The sequence below is a fragment of the Molothrus ater genome, chromosome Z (assembly GCF_012460135.2).
Source record: "Molothrus ater isolate BHLD 08-10-18 breed brown headed cowbird chromosome Z, BPBGC_Mater_1.1, whole genome shotgun sequence".
In the NCBI taxonomy this organism is placed as follows: domain Eukaryota; kingdom Metazoa; phylum Chordata; class Aves; order Passeriformes; family Icteridae; genus Molothrus; species Molothrus ater.
Genome location: NC_050511.2, coordinates 52,090,662 through 52,110,724, shown reverse-complemented (window position 1 = coordinate 52,110,724; position 20,063 = coordinate 52,090,662). Strand labels below are relative to the sequence as shown.

The window sequence follows — 20,063 nt, the reverse complement described above, 5'->3', positions numbered from 1 at the left end:
GTATTGAAATAACTGAAGGTTTTTTGGAGTTTTTTAAGATGAATAATTTAAAAATAAATAATATTTATTTTGGAAACACAGACCCTAAAAGGGTAAGAACACACCCTAATTCACAACACCCTAAAAAGTAAGAACAATGAGTCCAACTGTCTTTCTGCTTTGGAAAAAAATATCTAGATATGGAATAAAAGAAACAAAAACCTGTATGCTTACACATGCATCCTGGGAACAGGCTTGTATGTAATAATCAAAGTTTTACTCTCTACACGATGGTGAGAATGACAGGATCTCCTAGACTATGCATATTGTACTTCCCCACATAATATGTCTGAAAATTGATGCTGGACAGGGTCTGTGTTGCAACTGATAGTGCATTTGTGTGCACGGGTTATCTATGTATATCTATACACAAGACTCCTTTTATGGAAGTGTCTGATACTGACAAAATATCAGCTACACTGTATGTCAGTCAGTCACTACTTAGGATGAAATTCCTCCCTGTGAGATTTGTGAGACACAGGAGCTGGTTGGCCAGAGAAGTTAGGGATGCCCAGTCCCTAGAAGGGGCATTGAGTTTCCTGGTCTAGTGGAACGTATCCCCACCCATGCCAGTGGGATTGGAACTAGATGGTCTTTAGGTCCCTTCCAACCCTAACTGTTCTCTGATATCATGAATCTATACTTTTCAATCTGATTAGTTAAATTTCAAATCAAGTCATTCATAAATTCACACACTGGCAGTGTACTGTAGCACTAATGATTTATTCTACACATTACTCCACACTACCATTATGTATGCAAAATCTATATCCTCACATAACTGTGCATGCAGTGTCACAGAGTGATGCAACTCTGTTTAGGGCTGACGGCTGGGTGCTCCTAAGTCATGGAGGTTGAGTTGCTCAGAAGCACTAGCAAAGATGAACCTGGAAGCTCCCATAAGTTGCTTCCTTTATTCAAGGAATTGGCAGCAAGTTTTATTGATTATTGGATTGCCATGGTGATGGTCCAACAGTAAATTGCCAATAAACTACAAATTAGTACAATGCACCCTACAATGACACAAGGGGTTCAAATTTACAGAAGAATGAAATTTGATTGGGGGAGTTCAAATACTGTTGTGTATTTGGTGGTGAAATTCTCCCTTTTTAATACTTGCATTCAAATTGAGGAGATGAATAGGTAATATTAACCTCAAAAATTATTAAGATAACTTTCTATTAACCAGTTATACATCTATGTTTTGATAGTGGGTAGCCAAAATTTTCCAAATTTTGCCTTCCCTAACAATAATTCGCCAGCAGGAAATTTTTGCAGCATAAGTACTTTCATATTTAATTCCAGGTCAAAATTCTGCTTTTCCTTCCAGTATGCTATTTTTGAGTTGATCAGAGAAAGACAACATTAGTCAAAGAATTGAAAAGAAGATTGGGGTGGAAAGGATGGGGGCAAATAAGAAAAAAAAACCATTATGTTCAGCTACTATCATAGATAGAGTCTTAAAGACAAAATCTGGCATGTTAGGAAGATGAAGGAGATTCAGAAAGTTAAGGAAACATAAAATCCTAAGCACTCCAAGCAGATGAAGGTTGGATTTTGAACTTGACTAACATGATAGGAAAGTACAAAGTGATAGTATCTGTGGCCACATCTGTGGCTCTCTTCACAGAGAGTAGCAGGCACAACCTTACCAGGATTTCTCTTTGGGAAGGCAGTGAGAAAGCTCAGAGAAAGAAAACAATTCTCATCTCTATTTGCTTTATCTGTTGTTTGGCATATGTGGAATGTGTTAGGGAGATTGTTTACCAAAATTGATTTGTTAATTGGACTCTGGTGATCGTTGTTTGGATTGATTGACCAATTAGGTCAAAGCTGTGTTGTGACTGTTTGTAAGGGGTCAAGGGTTTTCCTTAGTTTAGTATACAGTATACAACATAGTATTAGTGTAGTAGGCAGTATAACATAGTATAGCTTAATAAAGCAATTGATCAGCCTTCTGAGATCATGGACATTATTCCCCGGCTGGAGGTCATCTTGCTGCAATAAGCATCAAGAAAGGAACTGATAAATACAAGGATATGATTCAACATTGAGGTAGATTGAGCACCCTTCAGAGTACTAGTAGAGGAGGCTGAAATAATCTGTGCTTGAAAGACAATTTTTAGTTACCAAAGTAGCTGATAACAGATCAAGGTAGTTTTCTCAGTATAGTGTTCTCTAGTATTCTCAATGTAGAATTCCCAATACTATAGTATATGGTATTATCATAATTAAAATAATTAGAAATCTAAGATGAAATCTTTGTCTGAAATAGCATTAGCTCTTCTAGCTTAATGTGACTTACTGTATTTTCTCTGTGAAATGTAGGTACTAACCACTAGCTTGACTGCAGGAACTAATGTAAACTAAGAAGTCTGCCTCTGAAAATCATTGTGGCACAGCTTAAACGGGTTGAAGTCTAAGAAATCCCTGAGGAAAGGCTCTTTCAGAAATGCTCTGGTATCGTTCAGAGTTGTCATTGTGGGAAATATCAGAGAAGCAAACATGAAAAATGCAAGCTGTAAATGTGAGGGAAGCGTATTTTGTGCAGTGAACTATTTGGCAGCATGAGCTGTGAATGAGTAGAAATCTCTGAGCCTCTCCCATCTACCATTTCCTGAGGGACAGAGCAGTCACTATTCACGACTGCCTCCAGTGAGCACCCCACACTTCACCATGTCAGAGAATTTTACAGCATTTGCATTTTCTTTAGTATATTTCTAAGTAAAATGTATATCTCTTGGAATAAAAATAATTCACTTTAGTAAATGAGGAGTGTAGCTGGGAAATAATTATAAGTAGGAAGAAGAGGGTCTGAAATTTTAAGAGACCTCGGGGTAGAACTTAATTTAGCATTTTGTGAAATTATACAAAGATAGAACACAATTAAAAAAAACATATATTTTTTCATCTAATACTGAACTACAAAAGACAGATTTAACATGGTTACTTATAGTTTTGGCATTACTTAGAATAATGCTTGATGCAATTTTTTTTCCTACAGTCTCTCCATCTCAGTGTCAAAAGCCAAAAAAATTTAATTGTTGAGGACTATACCACTCTATTTTAGAGTAAGCTCCATAATATAACAACTTTTCTTAGATATTTTACTTAAAACAATAATTCCATTGCACTGATTCATGCTGTATCTGCCTGTATTTGCACCTGCCACAGCAATATCTTGCTGAATACTCCCTGAATTTTTGCACATTCCTAATTTCTTTATTTATATTGAAACTCACTTAATTTCACCCAAAAGCTGTTTCCAAAATGCTTGTATTACTCAAAAAAGCACTTTATCAATGGATAAAGTGATTGACTTGCCAATACATACACCATCCTTATGACGTAAGAATATAATCTCTTAGAGTAATAAAGGTTTCAATGCAAAACAATCCAAAGTAAAATATTTTTATTAAGTGTATCTACTGTTTAGAGATCCACTAGCAGGAGTCCCTTTCAAATACTATCAATAAATGGTCTATTTTTTTCAGAAGTACTTTGCTGTTCCTGTTTTCTACTGTCCAGAAATAGGAATCCAAATAACTTGTGCCTTAATTCCATAGAAAAATTTCCTAAAACTTTTCTGTTTCTAACAAGATTATGGTCATGTGGAACACCAACTGACTTTTTAGAATAAGAAATCGCAGTTAGGGAGTCACTGTATTTTTGAATTGAAAAACGTTTTGCTGACAATGATTAAAAAACTAATTTACTGCTTATAGGAAATCTTGTTTTCACTGTTTCCTAACAATACATTGAATCCTTCACTTGTGCTCAAACAAACCATGCAAGTCATCTGATTTTTTGTTTAAAAAAATAGTGGGTTCCTACCTGTGATCAATTTCATAAAATATTTAGTTTTCAAGCCCACTGCTTTTAGGCTTTCATTGCATCTTGTTCAAGTTTTAAATTAAATTGTGGTATCAGTTTTGGGTAGAGAGACGATCTCTCAGATGCCTTGCAGCTGAAATGTATATATGTGCACACCATCCTTCTAGGAAAGTGTGCCATTCAATTTTAATGTAATGAGGGGGATATTTTCAGTTAGGCAGAAGAGCATTCTATTTAATGCAGCCATTTGAGAAATCAATTGCAAAATTTATGTTCATCTGTTCATAAAGCTGGGGATGTCAGACTGTAGATAGCTGCTGTTCTGTTAAAAGGTTAATAGGTTAATACTAGGTTTCCTGGTGAAAGCTGCTGTTTCTCCAGGTGCCATTTCGTTTTCTTTGTGGCACACAATTAAAAACAACACTTAACATTCTTTGATTACACTGAGAAAGTATGCTTTTGTATAAATAGTCCTTTTGAAATTAATAGGTCCTGTTTAGTAAGTAAGATAACAGCCCCTCAATATTCCTAGCTGTGATAGGTAAAAAAATAAAATCACAGCACAAAAAAAAAAGCCCTCAAAAATTCAAATAATGTCTCCTAATTCAAATGTTTATCATGTCCTCCGTCATTTTTCACATTGCTCTATGGGAAAGATATTTCTGATTTCTCAGCTGGGAAGACACTTAAACAACTTAGCAAAATGTGATTTCTTCACCCTGAGAATTTCTTTATTTACTCAGACCAGATGTTAAGCTCAGCAACAGTCTGTTTCCAATACTGCTAAGGGAAAGTGAGGATTCTTGTATAAAATGAGCAACCTTTTTGTAAATGCTCTTGGATTCTAGTACTGGCAGCTTAAAGATCAGAGCTGAATGTCACCTGTATGTTTAATAAACCTCTAAAAGTCATAAGCATAGTCAAAATAATAAGATGTCTGTGTTTGACCATCATTCATAAGCAGTTTTATTATTTAAACAGTCAAATCCTTACATTTTTGTGGAAAATCTGAACATGATTTGCTATTGAGGATATCACTTGCTGTTTTCCTTTTTTATTTTCCAAAAAGAGAGAGAGAAAGAGAGAGAGTGAGAAAGAAAGAGAGAGAGAGAGAGAGAGAGAGATTTTTTTTTTCTTTTATTACTTTTTGACCATGGAGTAGCTCCTCTTTCAGTGTGGTAAATTCCAGTCAAGTATTAGGAAAAATTTTGGCTCTCTTTCTATTTGTTCTATTTGCAAGTCGTGTAGTAAGTTTATCCAAAAACTGTGGGCAATGAGTAGTCATTGCCCACAGACAGATGCAAACCAAAAATTTGATATCTAATATGAAAAAACATGGATCTACCACAGTCTTTCCATTAGTTCTGTTAGTCTCAAGACATTAATATTTATATAGATCATGTAGCATTAACATTTTTGCCCTAATGTGAGGACTGGAAGAAATTCCTTCTGGTTAGTCCATTAGGAAAGTATTATGCTAGATCAATTATATCTTTGTATAGGTGATTAAAATGAAAAATTTGTGAGAGGTATTTTTGCTGAAGCACTTTATTAGAGGAAACAAAATTTAAGAAAATGCCGATTGGCAATTTGGAGTAGAGGACCTTTAAATATCCCTTCCAAACCAAATTGTTCTATGAGTCTATGAAACCGTGTTAGATATGTGAAATAGGGTTATAATTGTCAAGTAAAATATATTTGGAGAAACATGGTTCTATGAAAGGAAATTAGGCTTTACTCAAAGCAGAGGACTCTCACATGATTGCTGTGAACATTGGCAGTTAGTGTTTCTGCTTTTCTTTTAATTTTTTTCCATTGTTTCTCCTATAATTTTACTGTCTCGGTCATGTGGTTTCACTGTACATTTCAATTTCATTAATAAAAAATTTAGAGGAAGGAATAAGGCATGAGCTTGAAGTAAGAAAATGCCTTTATGGAAATGCTAGGACTCTTCAGGATGGGTGTGTCAGAGAAGGGCAGAGGCAGTTTCTGCTTTCTTTTTAGTGCCAAGCATACACTGAATGCATTACATAAAGGTTGTAAAAATTGAACTACAATTTCTTTTGTATTCTTCTGATAGCCATGCTTCCAGAGTAGATTTTAATTTTTCTAACTATTTTGTAGTTTATGAATAGCTAGTTTTGCTCAGATACTGGCCCAAAGTCAGGTAACACAAGAAAATAACTTCTCCTGAAGAAATTACTAGATTATCTCCAGAAAAGAACTATAACTCAACATCTCAGTTTTCTCTGTTTCTCTTCTTTTCCCAGTGAGACAATAATTTATGATTGATCTTACCTTAATGACAAAAAAGTGTAGACTGAAACAAGAACTAAGCTTAAATTCTTGGCCTTGACTTTTCAGTATGAACAGGAACAGGATTCTAAGCAGACATTTATGTTCAGCATATTGAGTTTAAATTTTTTATCATGTCACCCTTTATGCATAATCCAGAAGTTCAGTAGTTGAATCTTTTGAATGGCATAAATATTTTAAGAAGAAATATCAAAGGTCTTGCCTGCCTTAATCTAAATTCTTAAAGAGATTGTGCTTATTTCTATTCTATGTTTGCCTCTTGGGGTTACCTTGACTGCCTCTTCATCTTCATTAACAGATGAATTTGACTTATGCTGCTTAGTTTTTATTGTCAAGAATTCTACAAAATGCCTCACAAGTCAGCTGAGTATTCTTAGAGCCTTCCTCAATTCCTAATATTGACCTGTATTATACCTGTGTATAACACAGGTCAATATTAGAGTACCACTTAGCAGTGCATCTGACACAACATAATTCCTCATATTACTTTAGAAGGAAAATTATTTAAACAGTGTATTCTGAAAGTAAAGTAGTTCATTGAACGGTGAAGAAATTTTCTAGTGTTCCTCGTTTATATCAGTAAAAAAACATTCCCCAAGTCATGAAACAACTCAAAAATCATTCTGGTAACCTTCATACCATCTAAGTAGATTATTAAAAAGTATCTACTCTTAGAAAACATATCATTCATTATACAGAGTATGAAGTAACTATTTTTGCTAGCTTTAAAAGTTGTTTGAAGGAAAAGCTTTTCTGTCACATAAATGGGGCAAATTTTAATGCATTCATTGATCCAGATATGGAAGCAGGAATATCTAAAAATGGTTGGATAGATAGAACATGTAATGTACTCAAATTAGGGATAGCAATAAGGTAAAAGAAAATTATATAAAACGATTAATTTTAAAATAGTAATCAAAACCAACTATATTATAAATTTGTAAAAATGACATAGAATTGGTAAAATTATAGCTCTTTATTAACTTTTAAGATTAAATGTGTCATGAAAAGGTACTTTTCAATACTTAGGTTTACGACTCTTTGTTCTGAATTCAGTCCTGATCCAGTATATGAATTGGGATATTGATCAGGAGACTTCCAGAGGTCCTTTCCAGACAATTGGTCTGTGGCTTTGTGTTTCTTCATAGAAAAATTCAAAAAGCCTGGTAAGTTAGGTCCAGTTCTCAACATGAATCACAATATTGTGGCTGTAAAAGCTGCAAGGCAATGGAATTTAAGAGGCAGAGACTACTCTAATACAAAGAGGTGTTGTGACTGAGATCTTAACAACAGAAAGTGGAGAGAAAGATTTTGTGTTAGTTATAGAAATAAGCTTTGGAAGCATAATTGTGATAGGTAAGTCAAGGCTCTCTCTTTTTTCTGCAAAGCTGTGATTTAGAAGAGCATACCTAAAAGTGCACCTGGAGAAAAATTAGATTAAGCAAAAAGACATTTGCTAAGCAAAGAAGCCTTCCTCTCTGACTTCTCTGGCACCTCAAAATTAAAATAAGCCTAACTAATCTAACCCTGTCTAGTCAGTATGATAAACCAATGGGTGATTATTTCAGGAAAAAAATAACAGCATATGAACTGAGATCTTCTTAAATGACTTGTCAGTTTGGTACTAGTTTTTGGTGATATCTTGTACAGCCAAGTGCTTCTCAAAACCAAAATGGTAGAAGTTGTTTAAAGTCCTGAATTCAAAACGCCACCTTAATTAAAAAAAAAAATTCTTAAAAATAAGTCAATATTTTCAAGTCAAACCCTGTGCCAGGTAGAAATATGGAAGACTATTTGATTTCATGAACAAAAAAAAAAAAAAAAACAAAAAAAAAATCTGGACTATCACTTTTAAGAATGATACTACAACTGTTATATAACCAGAAGGAGGATTTTAATTGAGGAGCCACCACACTGTAGATTTCAGCTCCCCAGTGATGTTTTCCTTTAAACCTGCCCTACCTCCTCCCTCCATAAAAAGCTATGATTTTTTTTTTAATCAATGACTGTGTTTTAGTGCTTTGTAAGCTCTTCCTTAAGTAATATAAACCTGAAATAGCATTAAGTACACTTTGAAAAAAATGAGACATAAAAGACTACTTCTAGTCCTAGATTTCAATGTGCAACAAGTTTTATCTCCTGCCATGTATGACTACAACTTCATATGCAACTTTAACAGTTTTCACGGATGTGTTTTTCTTTTTTATGAGTGTTTAATGTCAAAGATGTGCTAGGTACTCACACTTGAAATATAAAAACAGTGAAAGGAAAAAGATCATCCATCTCACTGATCTAGTCAAGGATTTCACTAACTCAAGTTATTTTGTCTAAAATATTATTTTATTTTATGCATTTTATTTGTTGGGAGTTCAGTTTTTTGTTATTTATATTCTTATCAGGTTGATATTAAGATAGTCTGAAGGAGGGAAGTAGTGGCAGACTTTCACCACAATTGTGAAAAATGAGCAGTGTCAACCTGGTAAGTTTATCTTTTTGTTATTGTTGTATTGATGATGGTTTTCCCACTGATGTTCTCATTTATGTTTGTAGCAAGATCACAGTTACTGTTGGTTTTATTCTTGATGTAATATTTCTGTCTTAATGTCTTAAATTTTGATTTATGTTTAAAAAAAAAAAGTGCTCAGCACCTCATTAGCTCTTTGACATGCAGTTTTGTCATGGATCCAAGTAGTTTCAGTTCCAGGCAGAGTAGTTAGCACATAAAATCATTTTTTTATCCATTAAGTGTGTATACAATGCTCCTATATTTTTCCCAGCCTTGTCAGGTCTATATTTTGCAATTTGAGAAAAACTATGAAATGAAGGATCTGTGTGTAAAATCTTATTTTTCTGGTTTATTTATTTTATTAATGTCACGGTTTAGGAATAGCACTCCAAATCACCAGTCAGTCCTCAACCTATCATTCCTATGGGAGACAAAAAGCAGATTATGTGTTGAGATAAAAGCAATGCACTGGAAACAGCAATGAGATAAGAAAAATGGACAGCAATTACAAAAATATGAAAAACCAAAGGTGTGCAAAAGAGGGTGTTTTACATGGAAAAATGCTCCAAAGCCTGGGACAACAAGAAACAATTGCAGACAGACCCTCTGTGCTTCCATGCTTTTTTTGCTGACCACAGGCTATGCCCACTTTCTTCTCAGAGGCAAGAACCTCTGCCACTCTTGCCACTAAGCATGACCTTAGGTGGTTTAGAATAATAACCTAGTCATGCCCACACATCCCCAGGCTCTGCTCCCTCATGGCTACTGGAAAAATTAACTCTGCTCCGGCTAAAAAACAAGACAACTAATTAAAATAAAACAAAAAAGGGAAAACTCCACAACTCTTCTAGGCTTTCAAATTGTAATTTTAAAGCAGGTATTTATTCCAGCCTTCTTCATACAAATGTTTGCTTCAGGTGAGTTTTCCTTTTATGAAAAATCTTTCTTTGGATTTTTTTTTTCTTCCCTGAAGAAAGTGCAATTAAAGTAGTGCTATCTCTTTCGGGAGGACAAGTAATTTTAAATGTTTAGGGATAATAGTGTCTAACTCCCCAGTCAAGTGACTGGAATAAACCCTTCTGTTTCCTTTACAAACACACACAGCCTTTGGCTAATGGTGTGCTGTGAAGTGCTGGGAAATGGAAAGACAGTTTTAGAAATTCAGAAATAATTACAGCACTTAAAAGAATAATAAACTCAAGTTTATAATCTGAAAATACTGAAAAACTGTGGTATCAAGTTTTTCACGTGTCTAACATATTATAAAAACAGATTTATAAATGCATTAAATTTATCATCAAAAAAATACCTGATAAGGAGTTGCAGCCTTCTGTCACAACTGGTCTTTTATATAATTTCATATATATGTATAAGTGTAGTAATTTATGTTTGTATATATGTTTATGTGTGTATGTATGTATCTAACTATCCATCTATCTCTGATAATCTATATCCTTTGTTTAAAGGAAATACAATGATTTCTCTGTTTTATTACCAGTACTGACAATTAATCAGTAGTAGTTTACCTCTGGACTAACTTTTACAGCATAATACATAATAATGACAAAGCAAGAAACCCCTCTGTCCTGGTTTAGGAGTGGTGTTTCCAATTTTAACTTTCCCACTGAAACACCCAAGATCACACCCTGCTTGCTCACTCCTTCTCTCCTGGCTATGGCAGGATGGAGAGGAGAAGGGGTGGCACTAAAATGTAAAGATCCTGTATTGAGATAAGAACAATTAACTAGAAACAGTAATGAAATAAGAAGAGCAAAATAACACTGCTAATACTGATAACAGAGTGTACAAGACAGGAAAATCATTCACAGGCCATTGCTCACAACGTGGAGCCCAGCGCCACCTGACTGCAAAACCTGCACACTCTGGCCAAACTGGAAACGGATCCAGCCCCCTCCTGACGTCCTGCACATGATATGAGAAGGTATTGAGAAACAGGAGTGCTTTCCAGAGGTTAAATTTGCTCCAGGACACTTGGGACTTTCATGCTTTAACATCATCACCTCTTACTTATGTTTCAGGTAGCACAAAAATGCATTGTTTCTCCAATGTGTTTAAAATGTGTTTTAATGTGTTTAAATTGGCAGCTGTTCAGTCCTCCTTGAAAATTCTTGCCATCCAGAAAGTGAAAATACATCTATAGGATGTCTTTGAGGAAAAGCTTGTAAATCCATTATGCAGAACACGTAATTTTGTGTAAACCTACCAGCATACCCCACTTTAAGTATGTCAGGGATGCATGCACCTTTGAGAATTATTTTCAAAATTGTAGCTTGCTTTGATTCCCATTAGGTATAAGAAGATTTTATGTTAGTTGGTTAGTTGGTTGGCTTGTTTGTTAGTTGCTACTTGGCTGGTTTTTTCTCCATAAGGGGGATTAGATACTGAAGAAAATTTCCTAGAGCAATTATGAGATATCTGTCCTTGAAGAATAAATTGGGCATGATCCTCAGCATTTTGATTTAAGTAGTCCTGTTTTAAGACGTGAGTGGGACTAGATGACCTCCAAAGTGTGCTTCCTTTCAAAATCATTCTGTAGATTTATAGATTTCTGATTCTATGGTTAAAGTTATTCCCAAGAAGGAGTAGGAAAGTCTTATCAGCATTTTTTCTTAAATTCACTAACCACTTCATGGAATTAGTTATGAAATATAAATGAAACTGGCATGAAATGTCAGTATGTTCTGCTTAAAGAAATTGCCAAGTGACTTAAACAGTGAGAAAAAGTAGCTCAGCTTTGAGAAGATCTCATGCTCTTAGGTACAAAGGTTTTGCATACCGTTGCTTTTAAAATAGGATCAACTGGTAAACTACTGGAAACTCTAACCAAATTTTGTATATAGAAATTTGAAAATCTGGTAATTCACCTTCCTTTGGGAAATCTGAGGTTGAGGTAAAAACTCAGCTGCAGACTTCTAAGATTCCCTCTTTGTTTTGGTTTAGTTCTTGCTGTCATCTTTTCCAAAAGCAGCTTATAGTAACGGACATGTAACTTTAAAAGTTAGTTACTAGTATGGTTATTTTAGTGTACAGATGTACTTGTATGTTGTTTTACCTAAAGAAAACCAAGAAAGGCTTTATGAATGTAATTTCTTCATTTTTTAAGTGCAGAAGAGTAGAGTTCTGTCTTCGTGTCATAGGAGCAATGATCAAGGTATAGTTTGCTAGAAGTCAAAGGAATTGCATCAGAGATAAATTTGGACAAATAGTGTTTAAGGAAAACAGAGTAATTTGACTGAAAAAGTATCCCACACCCCAAAAGTGATTACTGAAAAAGCACTAATCTTAAAAGCAGCATTGCCATAATTCATGGAATAGGTAAAAAGTACTACTGCTGACTATTTAAGCCTTTATTTTTAACTACTTCAAAATGCCATCTAATTCTTGTTACTCTTTCCAGTGAGTGACAGCCTATATTGATAACTGTTAACGTTTTCCCTACCTTGATCTTCTTTGGCATTTCTAAAATATCTTCATTTAATACAGAATTCATTTGGAGCTTCAACAATGATTTATAGTCCTTAACTTTTTTTGGTGTCTATGTGTTTTTAAGCATAATTACTATCAGTTTTGTGAGCAATATTTCAAAGATAATGCAATATTAAACACTCTTAAGAGAAATTAGAATATTAGAATTATAGTATTATAATATTAGAATTATAATATTAGAAAATTAGAAAATTAGAATATTTCATTTTAATATAATTATGGTCTTTGATATATATAAAAAGTTACATGATGTTACTGTAGCAAGCAGTATCATCAAGATGAAACCTTGTCTGTTAAATTCCACATTCTTAGTCTGGGAAGATAGTAGTAGTGAAGTCTTTCCACAGGTATAGAAACAGTTTCATAAATAGCTTTTATACAGGGAAAGAACCAAAGTGCTGCCCTGAGACAATGTGTTATTTATGCCTTGGCTCCCTTGTATTGTTCCGGCTTGGAAAAGATTCCGTTTAGTGTAGAGAGTTTTCCCAGAACCAAATGTTACAGTGGTTCTTCTGAGTAATACAGAATTGTACCCTGCCATCACTGAGACATAAATATGCCTGGAGTAAATGTTTCAAGAGCTATCATGTCTGCATCTCTTCGCTAAAAAGAGTGGGTGAGTCTACTTGACTATGACTGTACTAACTATACAAATATATTGCTTCAAAATCACTTTCACAGGTTTAGAATCCCACACCTATGTTCATATTCAAGATCTTATTCTATTCCTGTATTGGTAAACTGCGTGTTTGATCAAGCTCTGGAATAAAGGTGCATGCCATGCTCATGTCACTGTGTTATTTCAATACAGAAGCCACAAGATGCTTCTCTTAGGTTGTTATGTTTCTTCATATAAATTGTAGAAGATACTTCTGGGCATGTCCAGTTTCTCAGTTAGTATATGTTATCAGATTCAATTTAATCAAATAAACTAAGCCACTCTGGGTTAGCAATTCCCTGTTCTCTTGTTTTAATTACATTTTCTAGGGCTTTTCTTGCATTTTCAGATGTATCAAGAATAGAGAAAAGGAATCCCCTATTTCTTCTTTATTATTTCAGGGGGTTTTTTGTTCATATTGGCTTGCTCTTCCTGTCTAGGAGACATCTGTGACAGTGAAAGTGTTATGAAATCATTGTGGAAAGGTTGCTCTTTGATCTGCTAATTTAATAGAGGTATGAAAATCTGTTTTTTACACGCTTTGCAAAGAGTAGATGTGGGGGGGTGGAAGGGTCATAAATGACAGGGAGAGATCAGTTCAGAAAGTAGGATAGGAGTTGTAGCAAAAGTAAAACAATACATCTGGAAAGAGAATGAAGGCTAGACTGATAAAATATTACAAAGGTAGTGAGAATGGGAGAGAGAAAATCTGAAGTTAAACAGTGTGTGGTGTATTTTCAGTATGTGGTTATGTCTTCCAGGTCACTGACATTTTTCTGTGCATTATGTCTTATCACAAACATCATAAATTGGAACATTTTAGAAGCAAGTAAATGAAAAATTCTGCTTACTTAACAACATTTTCCATTCCCCTTTCTTTAAAATACACCCAGAACTGTGACCACTGTCCAATTTATAATGAAGCTGTAAGTTTCCAAAACAAGGAATATCATCAGTCCTTTCCCTGATGTCATAAGAAATGTATGATTTTCTTCCCTTCATAATATTTTCTTTAGTTTTGGGATATCATGCAGTTATTAGTAAATATAGCCCAAGTTACTTAACCTCTTCATTCAGGAGATGCCCCTTTTTTGAGTTGGACTTGATGATCCTTCTGGGTCCCTTCCAACTCAGAATATTCTGTAATTTGGAGAATAAATAATCTGGAGGAAGATTTTGTGATTTTTTTTTGCTGGTTCTGCTGGACTTTCATCAGACCATGGAACAGTGAAGGAGGTAATGTCAACCATTAACAGCTCAGAAATACAGGGATCATATTTGCTTTCTAAACCTCCCTTAGCTTGTTCATGCATTGTTCTTATACAATTTTACCATTCATTTTGTAGGCCTAAGAGGTTAGTAAATTTTCTAAACCCTTCTTGTTGAACTCTTTCTCCTAATAACACCCTAATTAAAGCTCTGTGAAAACAAGTCAGATTTGAGGAAACTCTTTTTTTGCTTTTAAGAATTTCTATGTATTTTGCAGGGTTGGTTTTAAACATTAGATTATACATATGTTTCACTGTGTTCCTGAAGGACATCCTTCAGGAACATCAGACTCAGCTGGTTTGAAGTAGAATTTATAACCCTTTTATTAATTTCTGATGAGCATTTACCTGTGATGAAAACAGAAAAAAAAGTCTCATTAAGGGAACAGAGTATACCATCTTTAACTATGCTCTTTACTTCTTAAAAAAGCAGAAAACATTCTATGATGCGAAATTGCGTAATCTTTTTGCTCTTTTCTGATACTTCTGTTAAAAAGTATGCTTTATAATAGGAATGGAATGGTGTCAGATCCACTTTGAAAACTAACTATCTAATGCTGGCAAGGAAAGCATCTCCTGACCTATGCAGCAGTGAGTTAGGTTCCACAATCTTATGTTTGGATTTACACGAGCATAAATGTACTTCTTCTGTGAGTTCTGGCTTATTATTGTTTATTTTTTACTTTGCAATTATTAGTACTAAAAACACTCATCCATAATTTCTTTACACTTTATTAACTTTCAAATACTAATAGTAAATAAAAATTTAAGAGCATGCCAGCCCATATAGATTTTATTTAATTGTGGAACATGCCTCACTCATATTAGAAGAAATCATTTGTCAGAAAAAAGTCTTGAGACTTTAATATCGAAAAGCATTTTTATATTTGAGAACTCAGATATTTGACTCACATGGTCAATGAACTGAGTTTAAGGACGATTTTATGTTCTTCTGGAAGAGTAAGCTGATCAGTTCATGAATATATACTACAACAACTTTCACAACAAACTTCTCTCTATCTAGAAGAAATCGAAGGACACTGCACAAAACTGCTAAATATGATCTTTTTTGTAATATATAAAATTTTTTTTTTGAAATTTGCTTTGTTGAACCTTACCTAGATAGTTGAGAAATGCTTAACTATCAAAGAAAATGCTTAGCTGTGTTATGTAATTAATCAAAATTTACGCCTTTAGCAACCACTCCTACAGCAAAATAAAATAAAATGTAGAAGGGGTAAAAAGGAAAATGAAGCTATAGTACCAAACTTATACACAATGGTATTTTTTTTTAATTTTTACCTGTCAGAAAAGGTTTTATTATTCAGCACTGATGCATAAATTTGCTCTCGAGATGGCAAGATGGTGATATTGAAGGCAGTTGGTGACAAGAGTGGGTTTTCACTTCATAATTTAATGTGCTTAATTTATCAGTAAGTTAAGGTTATTCAGTAGTCCTATATGTTAAAACATTTTAATTAAAGTAACTTTTCAATTTGCTACTTTATGACTTTGAGCTAGAACTGATTTATTCTTTGTAGAAGGGCCATAAAGCACTTCTCACCTTATAATATATTAGTAGAGAGAAAATTAATATATTACAATCTTTATGACACGATTAATGGCCAAAGTTACTTTACAAACCAATGTCTTCCCATAATATTGCATGAAAAATAGGATAAGATGTGTTTTGCCCAAGCTAAATGTAAAAAAAGAAGAAAATGGAAAAAAAATAGCAATGCATGCAGCAGGACAGAGCAGACAGGTGGCTTGGATGAAGCATTCTCAAATGTTAAATCCAGTATTGGCTTCCTGAGGAACTTCTGTGAGATTCTTTTTTTTTGTTTGTTTTATGAGCTGCAAGAAGTAGCAAGAATTTTTTTTCTATTATGATGTATAGCAGAAAAAAATGTTCTAACATCTCTGGAAATGCTTTTAGTAGCACAAATATATTTCTCCTGGCCTTTGCCCACTTTTCTAAAAAAAGTCCATAGTGCTTTGTTCTTTTACTGAATTGGCTGCATGACATTTTACTGCGAGGGTTGAGGAAAAAAAAAAGAGACATTGTCAAGACATATGGAATAGCCAGCATGAAAGCCATTGAATTAGAGAGCTACTGCATATATGGAAACAAGAGTGAACAGCGAGGGGAGAAAACTTATGAAGGTGAGGAGCCCATTTATCTGTGTGCCCAAGACAATCCTTCATGAAGGAAAAGGGAATACACACTCAGGTGCCCCCTCACTTGTTAGGGCAAAGGACTTAAATCACTGGACACTCCATCTTTAAATAAGCTCTGTCCTCTACAAGGGCTGTCTTAGAAGATGCAGGTACATGTGAGGACTGTTTTCAGTAAATTTCAGGAACCTGAAGTCTCTTAGAGAATCATTAAACAATTAATTTAGAACCATTATCCTTTATCCTGTCACAAGAGTTCGTGCTAAAAGGTTTGTCCCATTTTTCTTACAAGCCCCCTTTAAGTTCTGAAAGGCCAGTGCCTAAATGTTAGCCAGGAGTCTTCTACTGGCTAAACAACTTCAACTCTCTCAGCCTTTACTCATAGGAGAGGTGTCCCATTTCTGTGCCATTTTTAAATGTTTTCAACTAACTGTATGAAGGCTTCAGATTGTTAGTTCTTCTTTTTTCCTCATTCCACTTTTTCTCATCCCCTAATCTTCTCTCTCTACCTCTGTCAGTGTATATTGACAAAATTGAGCATTATTCTTGCTGTTTCTTTTCATGCTTAAGGGACATCCCAGAACACTCCAAGTTGCATTTTTATATTCATTTTAATTTTAAATAAATCTAGTGCACTCTCTTACTAGAAGCTCTTTCCTTTCTAATGGAGCACATCATAATCAAAATTACAAATCGTCCTCACCTAAAGTAAAAGAATAAATTTGATTAATACAGGAATAGGCTGGTGATGTGTAATAATTATGGCTAATGTGTCACAAGAGGCAATAAATATGGATAGTAAGATGTACAACAGCCATTTTCAGGGATGTGAAAGCCACTGAATATATTCCTTCTATTTTTTCTAGTTTGTTTCAATATGTAAATTCATCCTTTTAAGAATATGCAGCTGTTGTCAAATTAAAAATTTATCTATAGCCTACCAAGATACAGAAGAATTTTCCAGCAGTAAACTTTTCTGGAAAAAGGAAAGGAGAGGAAGCAAATAAAATTAATAAAATCAGAATATTCATTGAAAATAATACATCAATTCTCATGAAACTGCAGATGTCTAAAGGATATGCAAGCATACCTACATTCATGGATGCATGCATTTTTGCTTTTGTAAAGGACCAGCTGCTCTCTGGGGTGGTGATGTGCCTTTAGGAAGCTGATCAGAGTCCATTTCCTCTCTCCCAGTTGATTGTGAGAAAAATATCAAACAAAACAAGGGGGGGGGGGGTTCTTCTCGTTATGCATTACTATGAATTTCAAATCTAAAGTTGGAATTGTATCTGAAGTAAATGGGTGAAATCCTTCAAGACTTTTTCACCAGCACGTAATTTCATTAGAATTCATTAAGTCACCGTAGAGAAAAAGAATAGAAAAAAAAAAAGAGCAGTCCCAGGGAGGGTTGTTCCTTTCAGCTTTCTTTTTCCTCCTTTGAATTACATACTAGCAAGACTTTTTGAAGATTTTATGTCTTGCTTTTTATGAGGGTTTGCATTGCCACCTCCAATGTACTGCCAGTAAGGCAATATGGTTGGGTCTAAAATTTTGATCAACATATTCTCAAGTTCTGAGCAGATATAAGTGTAGCATTGTATGTTATCTCTATACTCTACTGAATGTGGTTTATTTGTGTTAAAAATTATGTATTTATATGACTGTAAAACTTGGAAGGAGTTTCGCATATTAAATTTTGCTACAGAATCAAAAATTAAATCCTTCTCTGGATGTTGGCAGGCTAAAGCACTAACATTTAACTGCAAAAAGTCAGTAGCTTAACTAGTTCAGTGTTTTGGGGTGTTTTTTTTTCTTCTTATTGCACTGCTGTTATGCTCATTCAATGTTGAAATTTGAAGAAGCTCTATGTTATCTGAACATTAATATTTTCTGTGTTCTATTTTGTGCTTGTGTGTTGAATTTTAATTCCCCTGGAACCCTAGACTGTGACTGAGTTAAAATACTAATAGTGATTAACACATGGACTGAGTGATATGTAAGTAGTGAAAACCTGTAATACTCCATCTTCTAGAAAGAAGAAAATTTGGAAATAAGAAATAAGTCAGTGAGTCTTTTGACAAAGTCTTTTTTGGTTTCAGATTTAAGGAAATTTTATATGTGCTACCATTTTATGAATGGTGTGTTAATTGAAATTCTAGATGTTAAAGGGCAAGGTGTTTGATTTCATAAGCCTGGCAGGGTACTAATCCCTCTGTATTTTTGTTTAACTTCCACGAATTTCTCAAGAAAATACAGCTTGCTATATTTAAAAGGCTTAACAAGGAAAATGAGTGGGTTTGATTGTTTAGTTGGTTTTGGAGGACATTTGAGTTTGGCAAATACTTATCTCAATTGTCATACACCTCAGCATGCCCCTTCCTTAAATTGAAGTCATATTGTTTATTGTGGAGTGTAAGAGCTCCACAGATTGTTGCTCCATTTACATACTCAAGCAATGAAATTGTGCAAATTTCCATAATGGCACATTTAAGGGACATAAATTTTGTTTTATTATTCTGCAAATATTGGGCTATCCATGATCAAGATGGTTTTTGGTATAAGCTGTAGAAGAGGTAAATTGTCCTATTGTTAATCAGAACACAAGAGAAAAAACTGAAAAAAAAAATTAACAATAATCAAACAACAAAAAACCCTCAAACCACCAATTTTTTGGAACTACGAACCTTTAAGAAACATTTATTTGGAAACTTTCTGCTTCTGTTATTCCTTCAGGAAGCATAGAGGCTCTGTTATGCATCTAGGATGAACCATCATGATGTTTGTCTTAGTTAGTATTCTAGAACTGAATAAAATTATTAGAGATTGGCAGAAGGCAATCTGACACAGGAAAAATTAAGTCAGGTAGAGGATATGACAGCTTTTTTCTTCTTTCCCGCTAAAGAAAAATGGAATATTTTGACAAAAATATTTTAAAGTATTCCTTTTAATCACAAAGGCATTTCAGGGGTCATTTTCTGATTAGCATTATTTATATCATTTTACATTAGAAGGCAGAAGTTAGATGCCCTTGTTTTTATTTTTATGCAGGAAATATCTATAAACTCTCAAGACTGTATCTTCTTCTGAAGGTTCTGGAAGTTCTGGCCTTTAACATCCCAGCTTACACAAAACCAATTGTGAAGTCCAGGCAGGGTGTCTGCCACATTTGTGGAAATTTATTGCAAAGCAGGAAGAATATTTTGACAAAGCTCTTTACTGCCTTTTAAGTGCAAATTTCACATTCTTAGTGTGCTTCAAAGAATTTTATCACAGAATCACAATAAAATATAGAAATATTTTGTCATTGCCATGTAAGATTTGAAGTGAGACACTACAGAGAATGGCATTTGTTATTAATTACAGGTCTAGGTCTCCTTTGGCATTCTCAACAGCATATTTTTCAGACATTATGGAGGATAGCAATTAACTTTTCAAACAGGGCCACTCATGAGAATCCCAACATCTAAAATTAGATCTCTAAGTTAAAAAATCTTGTCTAAAAACCTGACTTTCCTTTGCTGCTACTAATGTTAATAATAAACCTCAGGGCCTTAAGATCTCTTCTCATTTACACTTTCTCTTCTCCTCTGTGGATAGTTTGTTCTGGGTGAATCCTCCTGTGTTATCAAGGCTGTATCTGCTGCATTCCTTTATAATAAAAGACTGCAGTGCCACTTCAGTAATTGCTGGAGACAGCTAGGCAGCGGCATTTAAACTGCTATGTGTGGAAGCAAAGACAACTGACACTGTTCTA

At 34.3% G+C, this 20,063-nt stretch overlaps 1 protein-coding gene across 9 annotated transcripts in view; it reads left to right on the top strand.

Annotated features, from left to right (window-relative positions):
- Window positions 1–20,063, top strand: part of LINGO2 (leucine rich repeat and Ig domain containing 2) — a 486,580-nt gene that overhangs the window by 240,320 nt on the left and 226,197 nt on the right. For 6 of the 9 annotated variants that reach the window (XM_054517993.1, XM_036402831.1, XM_054517995.1 and 3 more), the window contains one exon: window positions 8,589–8,668. The exons of 2 other annotated variants lie outside the window; for them this stretch is intronic. The gene's annotated coding sequence lies outside the window, so the exon portion shown is untranslated. Of the gene's footprint in view, window positions 1–8,588; window positions 8,669–10,524; window positions 10,732–20,063 lie in introns of those variants that run through there. One more of the 9 variants, XR_008508985.1, reaches the window with a different exon arrangement.